The 21,487-nt window shown below is 37.7% G+C and overlaps 1 long non-coding RNA gene across 1 annotated transcript in view; it reads right to left on the reverse strand.

The window, feature by feature from the left end:
* Positions 1–286: 286 nt before the first annotated feature.
* The window catches only part of LOC121110298, a 71,842-nt gene continuing 50,641 nt past the window's right edge, over positions 287–21,487 (reverse strand). Inside the window, exons 3-6 of the long non-coding RNA XR_005858559.2 lie at positions 10,578–10,722; positions 8,584–8,672; positions 6,061–6,158; positions 287–3,762 (exon numbers count right to left, since the gene is read on the reverse strand). This is a non-coding gene — a long non-coding RNA (uncharacterized LOC121110298). The remainder of the gene's footprint in view (positions 3,763–6,060; positions 6,159–8,583; positions 8,673–10,577; positions 10,723–21,487) is intronic.

The following is a 21,487-nucleotide window of genomic DNA, read 5'->3' on the forward strand; positions in this document are numbered from 1 at the left end:
GTCACAAGTAATCAGAATTCATGCATAGGACAGGGAGGTGCTTATAACCTGCTAGGCTTTGTCTTCTTTCTTTGATATCCTTTATTTACCACAGCACATTCATGTGTCATGTCTGATATAATCATAGAATCACCAAGGTTGGAAAAGACCTCTGAGATCATCTAGTCCAACTGTTCACCTACCACTAACATTGCCCCACTAAACCATGTCCTTTAGTAAAACATCTTAACTTTTCTTGAACATCTCCAGGGTTGGCAGCTCAACCACCTCCCTGGGCAGCCCACTGAAGAGCCTGAGCACTTTTTCAGAGAATAAATTTTTCATAACATCCAAACTGAACCTCCCTTGGTGCAACTTGAGGCCATTCCATCTCGTCCTATCACTAGTTACAGAAGAAAAGAGGCCAACCCTTACCTCACTATAACCTCCCTTCAGGTAGTTGTAGAAACCGATAAGGTCTCCCCTGAGCATCCTCTTCATCAAACTAAACAATCCCATTCCCTCAGCCACTCCTCATAAGACCTGTGCTCTAGACCCCTCACCAGCTTTGTTACCCTTCTCTGGCCACTCTCCAGGGCCAAGAAAGTTGCTGTCAATCATCTTCAGCCCTATCTGCTGAGATTTTAGATGTTGCCTTCTCCTTTTCTGTTCTTCATGTCATAGGATTATGACTGCTAGTGACCCGAAAAGATTAACCCTCTGTTTAGTTCTACACACAAAACAAGATTAGGCACATTTTGAAGGCCTTAAAAAGCTCTAAAATCAAGAACACAAAGACAGTTTGAAAGGACCGTCTCCTACATAGTCTTGCATGGATTTATATTACAAAATATCCTAGGGTCACGTATCATCATTTTTAACCTATAATATCATCCAGATTGTACATTTGTTGTACACTCACTGTCCATATTAATATCTTAGTATTCACTTGTTCAACACAAACTTTGTTCCTGCATTTGACTGAGGTGAAGCAGGGGAGTTGAAAACCATAAAGCTACTTTAACAACTTGGAAAAGTGTATCACTTTTGCAGAAGCTGTCACTGAAAGAATCAACATCATATGATCCACAGATGTGTCAGTGGTACACTTCAGTCAATAAACCAGGGGAACAATTGAAAACTTTCAAGCATAAAGCTGTGGTTAACACCAGCATTGAAAGCAAGCTTCAGCTCTAAACACAGTTTCAGATATTACACCATCCACCTGAGGATTAAGCAGAGAGGTAACACTTTCCAAAATGTTGGAATGGTTTAGAGCATTTTAGAAATATTATGCAGAGTCCAAGAGATGTAGTAGGTCAGAAAAATATTATGTGCATGACATTTGGAAGGGTTTTCACAAAGGCTCACTTTATCGTCACAAGATTAATCTCTCTAAACATCCTCTACAATGAGCGTAGCAAGATGGGCTTACCCAGAGAGCCTCTGGGAGTGACTCTATTAGGTTAGGTTAACCTTTGTGAATAACTCTTTTCAGTGCAAAATAAACACTATGTTTGGATTAACTATCCTGATTTTCAGATCAACACTAGCCATAAATCTAAATGCAGTTCATAGTGCAAGTCATGTCACAGTACCTCCCTCTTCACTTCAGCCCTGGGGCTCCACGCTGAACGACTGGTTAAGTGCTTTGCTGGAGCAGAGCCACGTTGTTCTGCACCTTACTGATGCTACCTCAGATGGGTATGTGTGTATTGGCCTACAAAGCAACATCTCTGAAGTCATCAAAGAGTTAAAATTAGACAGTCCACTTAGCACTGCCCTTTGAGCTGTGATCCTCTCAAATTCTACAAACTAAATTGGATCAAGTTGGGTCACATAAGAATCAGAGACTGTAACAATATAAGGGGTAGAACTTTTCTCAGTGCACTGATTTGGAAAAAGAAGTCAGATTCCCCAACCAGTTGTGATTAGAAAAGAACAGACTGTTAAGGAATGGGGAAAAAAAGAAGGGGCATATGTTCATTTTAATGTTCTGGAAGAATTCTGCTATAAGTTAATTACTATAGCAAACCATATTTAAAATTAAAAAAAAAAAAAAGAATAAATAAAGATGTGCTACCAAGAGTCAAAAATGAATTAATGTTTTCAGTTTTCTCAAACAGAAGGAAAAGAGGATCTCTCAAATTTCTGTATGACATTTTCCAAAATTATGATGTTTCTAAACAAAACCCCTACAATTTTATTTAAAACCAAACATGAAGAATGTCCTCATGTATTTATACAGAGGAAGAAAAAGAGCCATCCCAACCCTAGTGATAGTCCTGTTACGTGGTTTGTCTGGGATAGAGTTAATTTGCATTATGTGTTTTGTACTTTTGATGAAAACAGTGGTGATAGTACACCAGTGTTTTAGTTGTTGAGCAGTACTACACAGACCCAAGGATGTTTCAGTTTCTTTTGCTGCCCTGACAGCGAGGGGCTGGGGCAGTACAAGGAGCTGGGAGGGGGCAGAACCAGGACAGCTGATCTAAACTAGCTAGAGGGATATTCCATACTGTATGGATTCATGATCAACAATAAAAGATGAGGTAAAGAAGGAGAAAGGGAGGATATACGGAGTGATAGCATGGCATTTTTCTTCCCAGTAAACCATGAAGCGTGCGTGGTTGGCGACCCTGCACATAGCAGGGGGGTTGAAACTAGATGATCATCGTGGTCCCTTTCAAGTCAAGCCATTCTATGATTCTATGATGCTGTGATGAGCCCTGCTTTCTTGGAACTGGATGAACAGCAGCCTGCTGATGGGAAGTACTGAATGAATTCTTTGCTTTGCTTGTTGCATACAGCCTTTGCTTTACCTGGTAAAATGTCTTTGTCTCAAACACATGAGTACTCACTGTTTTTCTTTTCCAGTTGTCTCCCCCATCCCACCTGGGAGGAGTAAACAAGAAGCTGTGTGTTGCTTAGTTGCCTGTCGGGGTTAAACCACAGCACTCTATATTTCTAAATTGCTTTTGGACCCAAGGAGTATGTGTAACTGTGTGAATTCTCTATTTCTGAATTTTACTTTATTTCTTAATTCTGAAAATGTACAACACATAATATGTGCAATATGTTTGGGGAGACCACCAAATGAAAACCACCAATGCATAGCACCATATGTTCAGATCATGCAATGCAATCCAGCCATAAAGTTGCCTTGGTCCAGAGGCAGAGAAGTGCTCACAGCCTGTGTTGTTCTGGCACGCCGTATCTACCAGCGCCATCTGGTGATTTTTGCAACCTCTCTTCTCCCTCCCTGAAGTTTCCTAGGTTTCTTTCCTCCATCAATCTTACTGAACCGGGAGCAGATTTAATTACACTGAGTTCTACAGTGAATCTAAACAAATGAAGGCAGTTGGCTCCTGGATCTATCTCTGCTATGGATTTTGTACCATTTCTTCCAGTCCTTTTTTCTACAGGAAAATAGTGTTGGCAATATATTAGTTCTAAACTAGTGAAAGAAATAGCTGAAAGAAATGTATTCATTTCATGAAGAAACCCATAATAAATTAATAACAGCTTATCTCTACTCTGGGTTCAGTAAAAGAAATGCATGTGGCTGCCCAGTTCACTTTTGAACGTGGGAAGTAAAGAACAATCCCAAAAGACAAATCTCAGGAAGCAGATGAGAAGACCAAGCACTCTGTGAGTCTAGATCATAAAGCCACTTCCATGAACAACATTCAGCCATCGATGTCACCATTGGGTTTTAGTAACTGCACTGGTGCTCACCACAGCATACAGTGGATGGAAGTAGGAATGGAAATCCATATCTCCCTAGAAGAAAAGACAGTGAAATTTGACTTTGCAGAAAAAAATATTGGGTGACGAAGTGAATGAAGATCATATTGTAATAACAGTAAGAGTTGGATTTCATAAAATTTCGTCAGTTCATAAGTTCATGGCTTGAAACAAAGCTGTTCAGAGTACCCCTGATACAGCTCCTAAATGAGCACAAAAGAAAAGGCTGGATCTTTACATCTTTTCATTTTTCTCTCTCCATTAATAAATATTGGTATGTAGAATATAAATCCGTGAGGAAAACAATCCCACCCTCTTAAAAAAAAAAAAAAAAAAAAAAAAAAAGGACAGAAAAGTAAAGAAAAGAAAAGAAAAATGAAGAAAAGACCCACACAACTGCAAAAGTAGTTTCTTAAAAACATTACCCCACCTGGTATACACATAATGAAATTCAAGTTCTGCAGAGTGAATGCGTTTTAAAACAATCTATTTGCACATTCACATGTATCATAAGTTGTCTCAGATACTTGAAGGAAGAGAGCTGGTTTCAAGGAACCAAGGCTAGCTACTTGGGAAAAAAAAAAAAATCAGGAAATACTGTGGAAAATCCCTTTAATTAATCCAAGAAGCATATTTATCCATGCGTTTTCATTATAGAAATAAACACTAAAACAAAAACCCATCCTTAGAGTATTTGAAGTATTGTTTTTCTAACATTTATGTGTTCTTACTATAAATGATAAATACAAAGTCAATCCATTCTGCCAAATATAGGGAAGTGAATTGAGAAGAATGTGTTTCTGATAACAGGTACACTTCTTCCTGCTGCAGAAATAAAAGCTGGATATCTGATCCTGAACCTTCTAAACATTCTGGACTTAGTCAAGCAGAGTTCCTAGGTGAAGATCTTGTTTTTCCTGTAATATGAAAGTCACATAAACTTGCTCAAATTTAGGAACAAGCTATCTGACAGATTTAGAAGAGAAATGGCAGAATGTCCCTGACGAGTTAAAACACCATTTTATTGCACAAGTTATAGTTTGATTGTTTTACCATTTTTCTGCACATGCTTCTCCTCACTGAGGCAACTCAAATAGTTGCATGGTATAGCAGAGCTTGCGTGGAGGTAATTGTTACTGTATACACTCTTCTAACTCCTATTAAAGATCTTTTGGGACCTCCATAAGGAAGTGAGATGAGAGGCACAGTCTTGATTTCATTCTTTTGGCTTTGGCTGAAGCTCTTCAACTAGGCTGAAGCTCATTTTGCCCTTCTGTAAAATTTGTACAGTTGGCTTATGGAAAATCAAAGACTCTGACTGATTTCCAGTTTGAGCTCAGACACTGGTGCTATTCCAGTCTTAGCTTTTACCTATTTTGTATAGCATGTTGGAGTACTTCTCACTGCCCTGCACTCTTTTAGAGGAATTACAGAGACCAATTCAATACTGGCTAATGATACGTCTACTAGGGAGGGAACATCAGCATGGCTCACAGCGTGAGTACTGACAGCTAAATCCAGCTAAATAAGCATCTAGAGCTAGACATACCTTCAGGTGAGGAATTAGTTAATTTCATGACAGAATATAGGTGGAAGAGGCCCAATGAGAAAACATACTATGCAAGCCAAGCATTTTGGCTGAAGACTTTCAAGAACGCAGATATTATCATTTTGTGACTCCCAGATTTCTGTTAAACATTTGTGCTTAGGTAATCTCTTTCCAGATGTACATCTTTTGTTTTAAATGGTTTAAGTTTAATTCTTTTTGATTCACAGAAGGATTTGATTGAGGAGAGTGAGTAAAGCTAGAGAAATCCTACAAATTCAATGTTTGGATTTTTTTTTTTTTAAAGTTTACAGAGCAGAGATTTCCATTGTTTGTTTATACGATGAACTATCTGGAACAGCAGAAGTGCTTTCAATGAACGAACCACCTGTGCAGTGCTATAGGAAACAGAAGAAATATAGTTTACAGCATTATATAATTGTATGTGTACAAAAGAAAAAAAAAAAAACAAGAGAAGGAAAAAAGTCAATTTATTTCTTAGTAACTGGATAATTTTCTGGGAATTGTTTGGGAATCCTGGATAGAGATATGCTATATCATTTCTTCTCCCTGTGTGCACACAACGTCCTGAGTGTGTTCAAAGAGATCTGTGGTAAATACTTAAATTCAATCTTCAGGCAATCGTTCTATTCCTACCACTGGAAACTCCTGTCATTAAATACTCTTGTTCTTGCACTCTGTTGGATCATTGTTAGAAAATAGCAAAAGCGCATTCCTGAACTTAAGATTACAACCACTCCCTTTCTTTCTGTTGTTTCCCTTCTCACCTTCTGTTTCTAGTTCTCCCCTTCCACTGCTGGTAGTAATTCCGATCTGAATCTTCTCCTGATTGCTTCAGCAGAATTAGGCAGGCATCAACGACTCTCTATGTATAACAAGGAAGTTATAGGAATGATAAGAATAATTCAGTTTAGAACAACATAACATGAAACCTTTCCACAAATCTGACTTTCAAAGCTAGTTTGGAAAACTTTTATTTGACTTCTATTTGTCCCTTAAACATAATAGATATTAAATATCAATAAAATAATTTTAAAAAGTGAAGATATAACTTAAGAAACCTTTTAAAGCCACATTTAAAACCACAAAATTGGAAGTAAATCAAATGTGTAATCCCTTTCATACCTGAAATTATGTTCAAACTAGCACCTTGATTTTGCAAATAGTCTTAGTCACCATTTTCGTGTATTTACTCCTGGATCTCCCAGACTTCATTTGTTTACCTGTGACTTACTTATTACTTAATACACATATCTTCAGAGGAATGTGGGTTTCAATCCCTTCTAAAATTTAATGATACCCAGAGCCTTGTGAACTCAAAAGGGAGAGATCTCTGTTGACCTTAGTAGATCTATAAGCTTATGCATAGTTTTAAAAACTTTGGGGAAAAATTCTTACTATTGTAACTCTATTCTTTTTCCCTTCAGAAATGTATCTTGGATACAACTCTTTCTATTGCTGTGCCAGGTGAAAAAGTTGTACATTCCTCTGTTACTTTCCCTCCCTTTTTAGGCATGTGAATCAGCGCATATATTGGGATAATTTCACGAGTAGTTGTGTAATGTAGGCATTTTTGACAAAGCATTCAGATAGTGAGCTCAAGTTACTGCTACTGCTGCTGCATGTTGGTCTGGTAGCCACTACTTGCACCCGGGGAATGAAGGGAGAAGGGGAAAAACACAGTGCTTGCCCCCAAACAGCAAAACAACCAGGTTGTGGAACATAAAGCCCACCTCATGTACACCAGGAGGGCTGCATTTGACTTCTTTGTAGCTTCTGATGTACTTAAGTGTCAGTTAGAAAAGAACATAGCCCATGCTTTAAAGTGCTTTTGTATGTCCGAGTACAAAACTTGGAGAACTTTGTGAAAACAAGCTACTGTTGCTCGTTTGCCAGGTAGGCAACCTCTCTGAGCTCTGGTTGAGAGCTGGTCCAAATAAAATGTTTCTCACAGCTATGATTGCATTGCACTAATTCAAGTAGAATCAACAATTACATCAGAAAAAAAAATGTGTTTACTTTGGTTCTGGGCCACAGAGACTCGGCCCAAATGTGATGTATAACATATGCCTGTTGTTGCTTATAGAGACAAATAATTTTACAGGTGGATATCTACATTCCTCCCTTTCACTAAGTATACTCCCCCTGACAAAGGATCTGGAATGCTGTGTTAAAATTATATTTTAAATTACTTATTTAGGTAGTGTAAACAGTAACTCTGAGATTAGAAGTGATCAGAGTAAGATTTTATTTCTCTCTTTGTTTAAAGGTACTTGACCATGATCCTCTTATTTAGTATGCATCTGTTTATACCAGCAAGGACTGAGATCATCAGATCTTAAGTAATCTAGCTTACAGTGGTGTAAATCAGGAATAAAGTAACCAAGGTTGTTGGAATTATGCTCATATAAAATTAGCATGGTGGAGATGGAGTTGGACTCGCGAACTTTGTGGGTCCCTTCTAGCTCAGAACATTCTGAAATTCTATGATTCTAGATTACAATCAGTCTTTCCCTTTGTTAGCAAACTCATCAAAGAATTGATTCAGACAGCCAAAAGTGAAGGAAAAGACTGTTTAGCCAGACTGTTTCTTCAGATGTCATACAATATCATTTCAGTCTAGAAGTTTCATGTCTAGTGCCAAGGAAATTAAACAGAAATATGACATGATTTTTACTTGCCTAAGTTTAGCTATCTAAATTCCTCTAGAAGTAGAGGCATTATAAATTGCAGTTATGTTTAAAAATCCTTGCCTGAAACTGAGAGCACAAGTCTTTAGTTTATTGGTAAACTTTCTGTCATTAACAGAGGTGAATATAAGCAATCTATATGGGATAAACTTTACAGAGTAAATATAAACCACTTAAGGGATATGTCTGAATAAGGTACGACATGTACTTAAGATGTTATAATACAGCAGCTTTAATTCACATGAAATAACAAACCACTGGATCTTTTAAGTTGTAACTTTAAAATGTAATCAGTGATTTAACAGTGACTAGGAGTTTTCTAAGCTGGAGTTTTGGGTTTAATCCATTGAGACTAAATAATGAGAGCTGTGCAAATTAAAACTACATCAAAATTGCATCTGCCTTTTAGCTTGGGAATATGTCCTTTAGAGAGAAATAACAAACGGGGATGTGAGTTGTGAATTACTATCAATGCCACCAGCTAATACAAAATGAACAATAAACACCCATTTAAGTGAAAGAAGTGGCCAAGCCAAATTGGATGAAAAAGGGACACTTCTGAACTTTCATCTAGAGCCTTAAATTCAAAACAGAACCTACTCTGGAAGTTCCAGCATTGCCAGAAGAGAAGCTGAAAGCAGAGTTTCTGATGTGTTTCAGGAGTGGCTGCTTGTACACTTCTTTCCAGTCTAAGGGTAGAAAACAAATACATTTGAATAATTCACATGAGCCTTTGTACTAGGAGAACATGAGGTTCTCCTAGTTCTCCCACATTTGTCGAACGCTTCCTTTTACTTCACTAATTGTATGCAGTAGGATTTTAATAAAGTCACTCGTATCATGAAGATAGATGGTGAAAAGCCATTAAAGTACCCAAGCTGATACTGTAATACTTACTATTCTGTCCAGACCAAATTCTGACTCGGGCCACTATGCTGTACGTAGTCTTCGTTCCCTAAGCAGCTGCATTTCCATACAACATGATTTTAAAATTCTTTCCACAAGCTGCTCTGAAGCATTTCAGCACTTGCTGAAAGTGGTGGAACAGTCATGAGGGTTTTACTGATCTGTAACTAGCATAACAGTAACGTGAATTTTCCACTGATTTTGAATGCTATCATTTCTGGATATCCAATTTTAGTATGGATAAGAATCTAATCTCTCTTTTCTCAGAGAAATAACATAAAAGTATAGCGCTCTCCCTTGCTGTGAAAATCAGAGCTGTGTAGTCTCCAGGTATGGAGTTAAATAAGCATGAAGGGACACTTCTCAGAATGTTGATCTTCGTGACATAAAGGGAATTGAGATCTTCAATTGTAAAGCCCTAGAGAAACTCAATGTTTTTGTAATTTGTATGCCACCTAAACTAATCTTTCCTATGTTGTACGAACTGAGAAATGGCTAAAGTGTTACTGAATAAGTCTTCATTCTACATATTAAGGATGAAATTATAGTAAATTATATTTTCAAGTTTTTATTAACCCTTGAACTGCTGCTGAGCAATGTATGTGTTTGAACAAGAGTTGAAAAGCTATTAAAATATTTGCTTAAATACTCTATTACAGCTACATATTGAGCCCCAGAGCCTCTGGGATTTTTACACGCTCAGGAAAGTTAACAGAAGGATGTCTGGGAGAGGTGAGTGACCTCAAGCATACTCCTGTAAAATCCACCACCTCTCTTATCAGCTTTAATAAACTTGACTCCCGCTTTCTGCTCTTACAATTCAAAGGACAAAAGTAAAGAATTCACAACTATGTAGGCTGTATTCATGGTAATCTCATACTTGCTGCATAAATGTAGAGTCTTTTAAATGTCTAAATCATTTTGAACCTGTTTGTATATACTCCAGTTTTACATTTACAGAGTCTGCTGCTTTCTTTAGCATTTGTAGTACACAAAAAAAACCAACTCATGCATATCATATTAAACATGATATGCACTAGGGAACTATGATATTACCTCTGATTTTCTTTACCGAAGTGAAATATTTTTACTTCTGTGATACATATCTTTTCTTCTTTTTTCATTTAATACATTTTATCTAAGATATATCTCATGTCAAACAGTAAAACTGTTCTCAAAGTACTGGCCATAACCCAGGTCACCCAGTTCTCACTTCACCTATGCATGAAGCCCTTAATATTCAAATTTCGGAGTCCCATTTGGTCTCTTTCAGGTTCACTAATTATTTTCTAATAACAAAAAAAATTCAACAAGAAAGAGAGAGCCTGTATCCAGGCATAGGATACTCCTGGAGAATGTGAGAGATAATGCTGTAGAGGCACATGGTGTGAAGGGAAATCCAAGCCCCCCTCTGCCAGGGGAACACAATAAGTTGTATACATGGTAGAGGCTCATTCTTGGAGTTCTGAAAGAAGGAAGCCATAGCAACATTTCACCAGTATCTTTCACTTGTTGGAGCATGCTAGTGTGCTCTGTAAGGCCTTTTTTGTAGGAGATGCCAAAGGACATAGGAACAGAACCACCTTGCTTCTACAGCTTACTTGGCTCTAAGACATGTAATACTGCCAAAACTGGGCTAGATCCCTTTGTAAGAACAGTCAAAACACAAGCAGTAATATTCATCTTACCCATACGTAGACCTCTTCAGTGTCGAAATTGATGCCTCAGCCAGTCTCCTTCCAGATCCTTTTATTGCAAGTAAAGTTTTATCTGACCTAGTTTATACATTTGCTTCAGGATGAGATGACTGTCACCCCAGAAGTGACTTTCCCTCTGTGGAATAAAAAAAAGGGAGTGCAATGAGCTCACATGGATTTGCAGAGTGCAGATGACTGTATCTGGACAGATGAACCTCAGCTCTGCATCTAGAGAATATTCACAGCAATAGTACTGCACCTGGGGGCTACAAGCCAGACACTTTTTGAATCCTACTCGTGTATGTACTTGGGTATTTAAACCTGTATGGAACATAAAACTTGATTTCCACTAAAGTCAGAGAGTCTTAAGCACCTTTGAAAATATTAACTTTCTTTTGTTATGATAGGAATCACCAGGTGGTTGTGTTAAATATAATCTTACGCATTCCTTTTTAGTCTATGAGGAATACATGCACTCTCAAGGAATGCTGTACTGTTAGTTTTTGGTGATTCAGGTTTATGAGGGAGCTTTTGCAAACAACCAGAGAGTTCAGCCTATCTTACACTCTTTGATTAAATCCAATTCTTGGTGAGAATTATTTCCTGAGAACTGGAAAGTGGCTTTGGGATAAGACTTCTAAATAAGGTTTTGCCTGCATGTACTCTATGGCCACCTATGTCCAGTGCCTATTATACACAGTATAAATAAATGATTCTAAGATATTCTGTATCATTGATTTTTCCCCTGATAGAAAGCTGACTTACAAGCCTTCCAAATTCATCACAGACAACTAATAGTGTTGTATTTCAGGGTCTATCCTTCCTTTCCCAAATGTGCACAACTGCCATTAATTTTCTTTGAAATCTCTTGAACTCAAATACAAAATAGATGTTACTTTGGGATGCAGTCATTTAATATATGAGAACCTTCTGAGTTTTAGAATGAATCTCAGTTGCGGGTGGGTTATTTGTTTGTTTATTTTATTCCTTAATTTATAAAAGAGATGGTGGCCCACCCAGTGGAATTTTCCCATCAAAATAAATAGCATGAAACAGAGTAATGGAATGCAAGATTGATTAGATGGTGTGCTTGTTGGCAATGGGTGCATGTACTTCTTAATCTTAATGGATCATAAAAAAATCCTTTCATACTTACCATAATGCATGTGCTAAATTGTGGGTTTCTAAGCCAAAGCAAAGAAATATTCTATGATTTCCAGAGATGCAGACTAAGAATTCCATACAGCACATAAGCGAGTCCTCTCTTTAAATGCATAAAGATAATTTCTTAATTATGTCAGTGATACTCATTAAAAAGCTTTCCAGCGTACATGCAGTTCCCACACTGGTCTCTCTCCCACTGTCTGACAGACAGACAGCTTGGTTACACATGCTCAGAAAGGAGGGTGGAGGGGTGGAGACCCAGATTCTTGGCTGTCTTGAAGTGGCCACATCCTGCCATCTGCAGAATCCTTATGCTATAGGGAAGAATGTTTCTGAGGTGTCTTAAAATATTCCACACCTCTGTGTTAATGTTTCATGTAAGGACAAGTATCCAGATGCTTTCAGGGAGATAGAAGTCTATTTAAAAAGTTTAAATGAAAAAAAATATATCAGGAGGTCATACTCTGATGGAGGACCAGTGTCAAGGCTGTTTCACATTGTATTTGGTCAGAGGAATGCACACAGAAAATTTACTCTTTGGGGTCTTTATAAAACTCAGAACATAAGACCTTTTCATAGTTTGAGTACTCATTAGCTTACCTTTCACTTCTGCAGTCAAAATAATTGCATGACTTTAAGGGTCATGTGATTGTGTGTATGCTTAGGGAATTTCATAATATTATTTCATTTTCCTAATCCCTTTTCTTTAAAACAAACAAACAAACAAACAAAACTATCAACAAGAACCTTGGAGTGTCCTCCAATAATCTGTTAAATAAGAATTCACACTGAAACTTTCCTACATCTTTTTTTTTCACCTGTCCAGGATCTCTCATTCATTTGTTGTCACTTTATACGAAGATTGTCTTTTTCACTAGCAAAAACTATTGATCATCTGTGAAAGCCCTGAAAATGGATGGAAGAAGAGAGCAAGATAATACATCTATTTTTGTAGCTGAACATGTTGCTTTTGCAATCCACATCATCTTAAAGCTCAGCCTTTGGTCTGATGTCTTACACCTGAGGAACTTCTGGGAAATAGCAATGTATTTACTCAGGAAGAGCCTAGGCAAGAATCCATAGATAGTCTTGAACTGAGAAGTGTGGTTCATATGCCATTTTGATCTGGAAAGATTACTTTGGAGAATGATCCTTCATTATTTCAGAAGCTATTATTCTCTCAATTTGGTGCTTGTTTTATCTGCATAACTTCTGAGTACTTCATTTTAATCAAGAAAATATCCTGAAATAAATGATGGATTTGCTTCAAGAGATATTTTGAGCAAGGTACTTGACTATTTAGCACTGATATTTACAGAAATCACTGCTATCTGCTATATCAAAAGACATGAGTTCACTTCCCAAGGGTAAAGAATATGAATCTATTTCATCATAAAGACTTTTGAAGGCTACTGTTTTTCTGTAATGTAGCCCCTTACTTAATGGAAAATTTCTATAGATCAATGAACACGGTTACAAAATGCCTCAAAAAATGCAAACTTTTTTTTTTTTTAATATGTACTAAATGCTAAGATTCACAAAACTATTTTCCATATTTTAGAATGTATGCATCTCTTCTGGATTTGTATTACAGTTTCTTCTGTAAAGTCTGAGAGATGTCTATTTAGACTGCACTGGAGTCCATTCTGCAACCATTTTATTGCATTACAAATTTTTTTTTTTTCTTTTAATACTAAGATGGTTGCTGGAAGAATAAAATCATATACAGATTCTTTAATGTTGGCTGAAGGGAGCTGAAAAAATTGCATCATACAAAACAATCATTTAAGGACCCTATCTGTCCTGTGGTAAATTGCAAGCTGAGTATCTTTTGGAGTAGTGCAAGCTAGACTGGGCTAGAACTATGCCAGGGACTGTGCTAACAATTTAACATTAAAAAGCAAAGCCAATGATTATCATCACAAATGGATAATGCCAGGAAGGACATCTGTTCTCCAGTTCTAGTTTTGCAAAGAAAACAACCTTGTCTACAAAGAAGAATACGATTCATGTCATTAACTTTCTTTTCTACGACTGCACAGGGAGAGTCACAGACTGCCTCCATGACCTGAGCTATCAAAGAACTGGAGATCCCCAAAGGGACAATCTCTCTGCAGATTTAGAAGTTGGAGCCTGGATTTTCTTCAGTCTTGACTTTCACATACCTCTGTGACTCCATTAGCTGCCAAAATTTCATTCCCACCAGGAGGATTCATATAAACTGAAGGCTATCCAGGCTGCCAAATTCTGGGACAAATTGTTCCCTTCAGAGAACTTTTGGATAGGACAGAACAGAGGAGCCATGATTGATAATTATATTATGAAACAATAAGAACATAAGAACAGTTTCTTGGTTGTTTCGGGTCAATGGGGGAAAAATGAGACTATACTGGTAAAATGTATGAAATCTGAATTGCACCTCCAAAAACCATCAGTAAAAGGTCAGGTGTCCACAAAAGGCCGTGTGAAAAAAATCAAAGCCTTTGGGGCTAAGGAACATCTTTCTTTCTCACTCATACTCCAGTGCATCCTTCAAAATCCAGTGATACCAAGGATACATCTTTGCAGCTGCCGATATGCTGTTGGCCAGATAATATATCCTGTAGGGTCTTGTAGTCTGAGTGGATTGCGCTGCAGCTGCAAAGTTCTTTTTCATTTGAATGGATTTTTAACAGTGGTCTCTGCTCTCCCCACTGTCCAAACAAAAATATCTATAAACAGCAAACTCCCTTCTCCTCCCTCCAAAACTCTGATGTAGCAGAATGAATGCAGTGCACATGGTGCTAAGTGTTTTAGAGCAAAAACATGCCTAATACATGCAAATACTGACATTAACCATTATGAGCAGACATGATTTATGTGCCTGTCAGCAAGACATCAATCATGACAACAGCAAGTCAGCAGCAATATCAACAACAGTAGCAGGAGTGGAGGGTCAGAGCCAAGATGGGATGGTCCTTCCTAGCCACCCAGGGGGAAGAGAAAGAGATGGATGAAGTAATAGGAATCCCAAAACATTGTCTTTTAGGGAAAGGGATGGTAAATTTTAAAATGTCTCTCAAGCCCAGTTAATGTCTGACGTTATTTCTTTGTTAGACATATGCGAAAAGGATAACCAGTGGGAACATTTGGAAATGCCATCGGAGAAGGGATGTGGGCATATCAAAAAGAAGACAGGGTTTAAAAAAAAAAAAAAATGACTTCAAAGGTATTTAAAGGGATCTTCACAGGAGACATTTTGAACAATGGGATCACTGATTTACTGTACAGTACAGATGGCAAGTGTGTTTAACTGTGAAACTATTCTTTACCACTGACACAGAAACTGGAGCCAAGAATGAAAGTGCATCAGAGCTGTGTTTGTACAGATTGATTATATAGCTCAGAAAACATAATATCTAAGACTACTCTTTGATAACTATCTTTGGCTTCTGAGTAATCTAGAAAATACCAGATCGTTCTAAGAACAGGGGTGGGAACTTGTAACTGGATTTTTTTGGCCTTTTGTAGCTGGCAGGAGAAGGCTGAGCAAGAGTAGATGTTGGCTGAGATGTCAGCAAAAACAGTGATGTCTTATTTAGATATCTCAGGCTCCACTTGCAGTTGGCTGGGACCACTGGATAAAGATGACTAAATTTTGCTAATGAATAGATAGTGAAGAAAACCATCAATCCTGAAAAAAATCTACCAGGGAGAAATAGAAAATTACACCATGCACATGAAGTAGAATTGATCGGGTGTATATGCTTCCAGCTGTGACATACTGCAAAACTGTTCAGGAACTGCATTGGATTGCCTAGCAATGGATTACCTGTCAAATTTACAGGCTCACATGAATGAAGACAGAAACACTTTACAGAACTGGGTGAACTATAGATCAAAGGATGAATAAACCTTTTGAAAGAAATAACAAATTTACTAACTACAAGAATGAGGACAGAATTTCATCCAATTGGTTTCTCTCTTACATAGTGTGTGGAATTTTGTTAAAATAGAACTTTGTTTGCATTTCCTCAGACCATTATCTTAAAGGTATTGCAGAAGCTTTTGAAATTCCTCTCTGAAGTAGCACTAAAAGCATCATAAATGGATCATGAACTGTGTGGAGAGAAAATATGGATATGGATAAGGGCAAAAGAATGTTACAAGAAAGGGAAGAGAATCCATCTGAGATTCCCCTCACTAAGAGCAGAAATATCCAAATTTTGCATTGACAATATATTTTAAGAAATCTGAGTGAAAAAAAACAGGCCAAAGCGGGAAGAAATTCAGATCACGTCACGCAGTGCCAAAGGTCTAACACCATATGCTCTTCTGTAATGCCAAACATTTTAAGAGTTGTTTGGCTGGTTGCTTTCTTCATTAGATATTGTAAACTTTACTGACTTTCTGAGTTTTGCTCTAACCCTGACAAATGTAGAGCATTTCATGAAATTCAATGACACACATCTACAAACTAAGTTCAACTGCATTTTACAAGTAGTTCTGGAATCTTGTATGATTCCAAATCATCCATGTAAATGCAAAGTAATGTTGATGGTTTCTGTTTCTGTATTCCACTCCTTAACTGATCTTGACCGATGAGGCACATTTTGAGAGCTAACAATGGCAAGATCCATATTTTTAGGCTTTGACCCTATGTTACTTTTTTTTGACAGATTCTGTATGTGCTAGTCATTATCTCATAGCCACCTGGATCTGATGGAAAGAATCTCAGAGATGGAGAACTGGTGAAATTTATATGTAAGTTTATACACGTTCATTGTTGAGTCATCTGCACCATATTTATGGCTTGATTTGGCTATGCAACTTCTGATTCACAATTCTCTACCAACAAGATTAGGAACGGAATCATTGATGAAATAGTACAGTGAGATGCAGCGTGTGATCCACTCCACACATGGAGGAGAGTTTTCCAACCAGCAGAATTATAAAGACACTGTTTTGTCTAATAAGAAGTTAAAGGAAGCTAAAATATGATTTCCCAGTGCTCCATTAATTTATTTCGGTTGATCATTTCTGAAGATTAAATTGAAACAGAAGATTCTTTTTACTTTTATTTTTCACTTGCTTTCTTTTTTTTTTTTTCTTTTTTGATTGTTCTGTACCTTCCCAGACAAAATGCATACTTTTCCTGTAATAAAATAGTTTCTGTTTACAAACTAGTTAAAACAAAAGTTAGTTTCTGCTACTTTATTTTTTTTTTTCAGAATTTCTGGCAATATTATGATTAATAAGCTAGCATACCCCAACAGAGTTCAGGGAGCCTTTTTAAAACAAAATGTCCTTTTTTGCACGCATTTTGTGGACTAAACAGGTAGACCACTTGCTTCCACTGCTCAAGGCTGATTTTGTAGATTTTTAGGCCTGAAAAACAAACCCTAAACATTAGTACCCCCATCTTACATTTCAGATAGGAACTAGGAATCAGATAGATAGATAGATAGATAGATAGCAACATGCAGCATTCAAACACTCAGTGAGTAGCCAGAACTCCCCCTGACTTTGCATCTCTCCAAAGCTGAAGAAATACCCAAGGTTACACATCACAGTTCTGCTAGGCTGTGAGTTCCCAAGAGTTTTGTAGCTGAATCTTAGCTATAAATCCATCTCTCTTGCTTCCTATCCTCCCTTTCTGCCTCCTTTTTGCTCTCTGTTGTAAAACTGGTTTCATCTGGAGTGCTTTTACACTGCACTTGTGAGACCAGTCTCATAGGTTAAGAACTAATTCTTAGGTTGTGCTTTTCCTAAGCAAGTCAGTTATGCATCGTACAGTATTTACATTATTACACTGTAGCATTCCCAACTAAAGTAGCTAAATGAATGCAATCAGTAGAGCTTTTATACTCCAAAAGTAGAAGTCCTGTGCAATACATACTAGTACTAACATGTCTTCCTCTTTGGAGATTAAAGATATTCTGAAGACCTAAACTGTCAGCAGTCAGCAGTTGTAGAGATAGATCTATCATGTGAATGAGAAATGCAAAACCTTACTCTAGAAAAAAAAAAAAGAAGAAGAAGAAAAATAGGCACATTTGTCTACATGGATAACTCCGCTGTAACTTGCTTCACATAAAGGCAGCTGCCTAAGGCACCTAGGAAGTACAAACAAAGACTTAAGAAGGCTTTGCCTACATTCTGTCTTCATTACAATAAAACTCATTGTTCAGGATTTTTAATGTTAAACTATTCTGGCAAATCCCCTCTTACATACTTTGAGACTAAGTCTAAGAAGCTACTGATTTTTAACAAGGAGGTTTTCTCTTCACTCCAAATGCAAGAACATTAGCTCTTGTCTTTTAAAATAAAGAATTTTCCTGCCATGGATTAATTGGTAAAAACTTACTAGCAAGCTTACTTAAAGCAAAATGAGGGGTTGATCATTGTAACTGCAGCTGGGAGCTTAAAAAGCAAAATTAAACTCACCATATCTGACTCCTGTCATCTGTAACCATAGACGTAACCTATTTGTAAAGTAACGATAATACAAAAGGACTAATAATTAGGGAGTATTTCTATTCTGAGCTACATTGATGTATAACCACTGACTGTCAGCACTTTGACTCGGTACTAGTATCTATAGTTCAGTAATGTTTTCAGAGATACTGCAGCTCTGGCAAGAGGAATCTTCATGAAGAAATCACAATAATCATAGAATCATTAACATTGGAAAAGACCTCTAAGGTCATCTAGGCAATTTGTCAACCCACCACCCCCATGCCCACTGAACCATGTCCCTCAGTGCCACATCTCCACATTTCTTGAAAATCTCCAGGGATGGTGACACCATCACTTCCATGGGCAGCCTGTTCCAGTGCTTGGACACTCTTTCAGATAATAAATTTTTATTGATATCCAAGCTGAATCTCCCCTGTCACACCTTGAGGCCGTTACCTCTTGTCCTATCACTGCTACGCAGGAGAAGAGGCTGACCCGAGTGCAAAGAAAGGCAATGAAAGTATTGTTAGGTCTGGAGCACAAGCATTATGAGGAGTGGCTAATGGAACTGTAATTGCTCAGTCTGTAGAAGAGAAGGCTCAGGGGAGACCTTATTGTTCTCTACAACTACCTGAAAGGAGATTGTGTGGAGATGAGGGGATTATTCTGCTCCTCATTTTTCTCTTTCAGCTCAAGGGGCTGAGTACGCCGAGGATAACTGTTCTGACTATTAAAGACAGAAGAATAGAAGGCATTGAGTACCTCAACCTTTTCATAGTCCTTCATGACAGTGCTCCCCATCACATCCAATGAAGGATGGAGATTCCTCTTGGCCCCCCTTTTGTTGTAAATGTATTTATAAAAACATTTTTTTGTTATCTTTAACAATGATGGACAGATTAAGTTCATCTTCATGAGAAAGCATAATTCATTACTCCAATACTGTAGTCATTCCTTAACTTTCATTTATGTATTCAAAGTCTTAAATGAAAGCTTTCTATCCATGGGACTTTCAAATGGCAAGATAACGTCATGACTTAGAAAAGTGAGGTTCATCCAAACAGAAAGGTGGACAGGAGAGATGGGAGAGGAAAGAAAGACAGAGACACAGGAGTAATCCAGATAAGAACGTCAATGGATACATATTTTCAACAGCAACTGTAGAAGAGTAAGGACTACTATAGCGTAACTGCATCTTGCCTCGATATAGCACTACTTAGGTAAAATTTTAATAGTAAAAATGATTGTGTCAAGATAAAATATTAAAAAAACAGAGCTCTTACCAAGAGACAGACAGAAAAATCTGATTTTTACGATTAATCTGAATGCTAACAATATTTATTTCTACTTTTGAAATAAATCTTCTATTTTTATTGTATGGAAATGCCTAAAGGTAAGTAAAACTAAGAATGGAAGATAGAAACCTGACCTTCATGATCAGCACCTGCATGGAGGATGCTGGCAGCTTTTATTGAACTGTAATGTTCACACTTCAATGAAACTAAAATCAAGAGGCCTCAGTGATGAGTTAGACCTCCTTCTGCACTGAGCTATCTGCCTGAGCCATGCTAAGCTCAGAGCTGTTTGCCATAGCTGGATCACAATGCGATAAGCAGTAAGATGCTGGCACAGTGCTCATAGCCTGGTATGAACACCAGGAAGCTGTAGCAATATTGGTCAGTTCTTCATAACTTCATTTCCCAAATGTTCATAATTAAACAGTTTTTATTTAAGTAATCAGCATGAAATCCTTAGCTTTGTTTTTGCAACCAGTATTGTGTTTATGGAGCCAAATATTGAAAACTTTGATACTGAATACCTTGTATGTGTTAATTTTGGCAAACTTTAAAGATTCTGTAGATGCCTTGCTATGTTACCACCACCCACTCATCAACCCCCCTGGCCATCAGTCCCTCCAAACCACTGAGACATGTTTCTCTTTTAATACTTTCTTACAGTATTTCTCATGAAAATCACAGGGAATCGTGTGTGATTTCAGCAGAGTGAAACTTGATCTTAAAGTGTCTGTAGGACCAGAAGTTTTTAAAGAAAACATTTCTTAAATCTTGTGTTCACTGCTGCTTCAGCAGGCCAATTAGACTTGATGGGAATTCTAGAAAGCTGTCGCCAGGCATTGCAGCAGGAATAGCAAACAAGGCCCAAAGCAAATAAACGAATGGGTAAAGTGTGGCCATCCTCAGAACTTCCTTGCTGATGACCTTCTCGTCTTTGCAAAGGGATGGTGGAGGTACTGGATGAAGGGACTCCAGGTTAATTAGGTTTGACATTAGTTAACAACAGCAATTACTAGAGAGTAATTAATCAGGGAAAGTCTCCAAACAGAAGGAGAATAAATAAACGGGCAGTAACATTCTGATCCATTTACCCCCTTAGATAAGGATGTGCCCCAGGTGTCAGGCTGAGGTGGGACTAATCTGTCTTGCTCAGTTTCTCCCTGGAACTTGAGTGACTCTTCACACATCCATCTTCTTTCACGTGGAAACAAACAAGAATTCACCAAGCCATTAACAGCACAGTTCATCCCCACTTCTTTTCCTCACCCTCTCCCATTTTCTTAAAGAGCACTTCAACACGGTTACACTAACGCAAGTGGAATCACTTTTCTGTTTTCATCAAGCTAGAACATTTTTCATATTCCAATAGTGGTGGTTTCTCCATCTACAGGTTTTCATTGTAGTCAATACTGAAGATTCAACAACCTAATCACGTAAGTGAGTTCCCTGGCTCTTTTCTTTCACATGGAACAAGAGTGCAGCATGAAGAACTATGTGGATCATTCCAAAAATAAGGCCTCCTATTTATTTACACGGAAACTACAACTGATACAAAGATCACAGTAACACTATTTGATGAAGCAAATCCTCAGCTGCAAAATACTATTTTCGACAGTCATCACCATTAGCTATGTGTTTTAGCCACCAATGAACAAGAATCTGCATGCCAGGCTTGTAAAAATCTGCACCAGCAGAGATGACCCACTGTCATTGTCTCCACTACTGAAACACACCACCCACCACCTGACTCTGCTCACATCCTCTGTTTGGTCTCCACAGACATTCAGTAAATGTTAATGGGTGCCATTTTTTCTGCATGAAGGAATTCTGTGACACACCTTTGGTTCATCTGCACTTCTATTCCAGACTCCATTCTGTCAGACTGCCCCTCTCTGCTGCCATCTGACACACAGTAACAAAATATAATGGAATATTTTTGGGAAGGTTCAACTGCTATACCACCACCATCTGCCTCTGACATCATGGGACAACACAATAAAATAG

Source organism: Gallus gallus, chromosome 3 (genome assembly GCF_016699485.2).
Source record: "Gallus gallus isolate bGalGal1 chromosome 3, bGalGal1.mat.broiler.GRCg7b, whole genome shotgun sequence".
Lineage (NCBI taxonomy): Eukaryota > Metazoa > Chordata > Aves > Galliformes > Phasianidae > Gallus > Gallus gallus.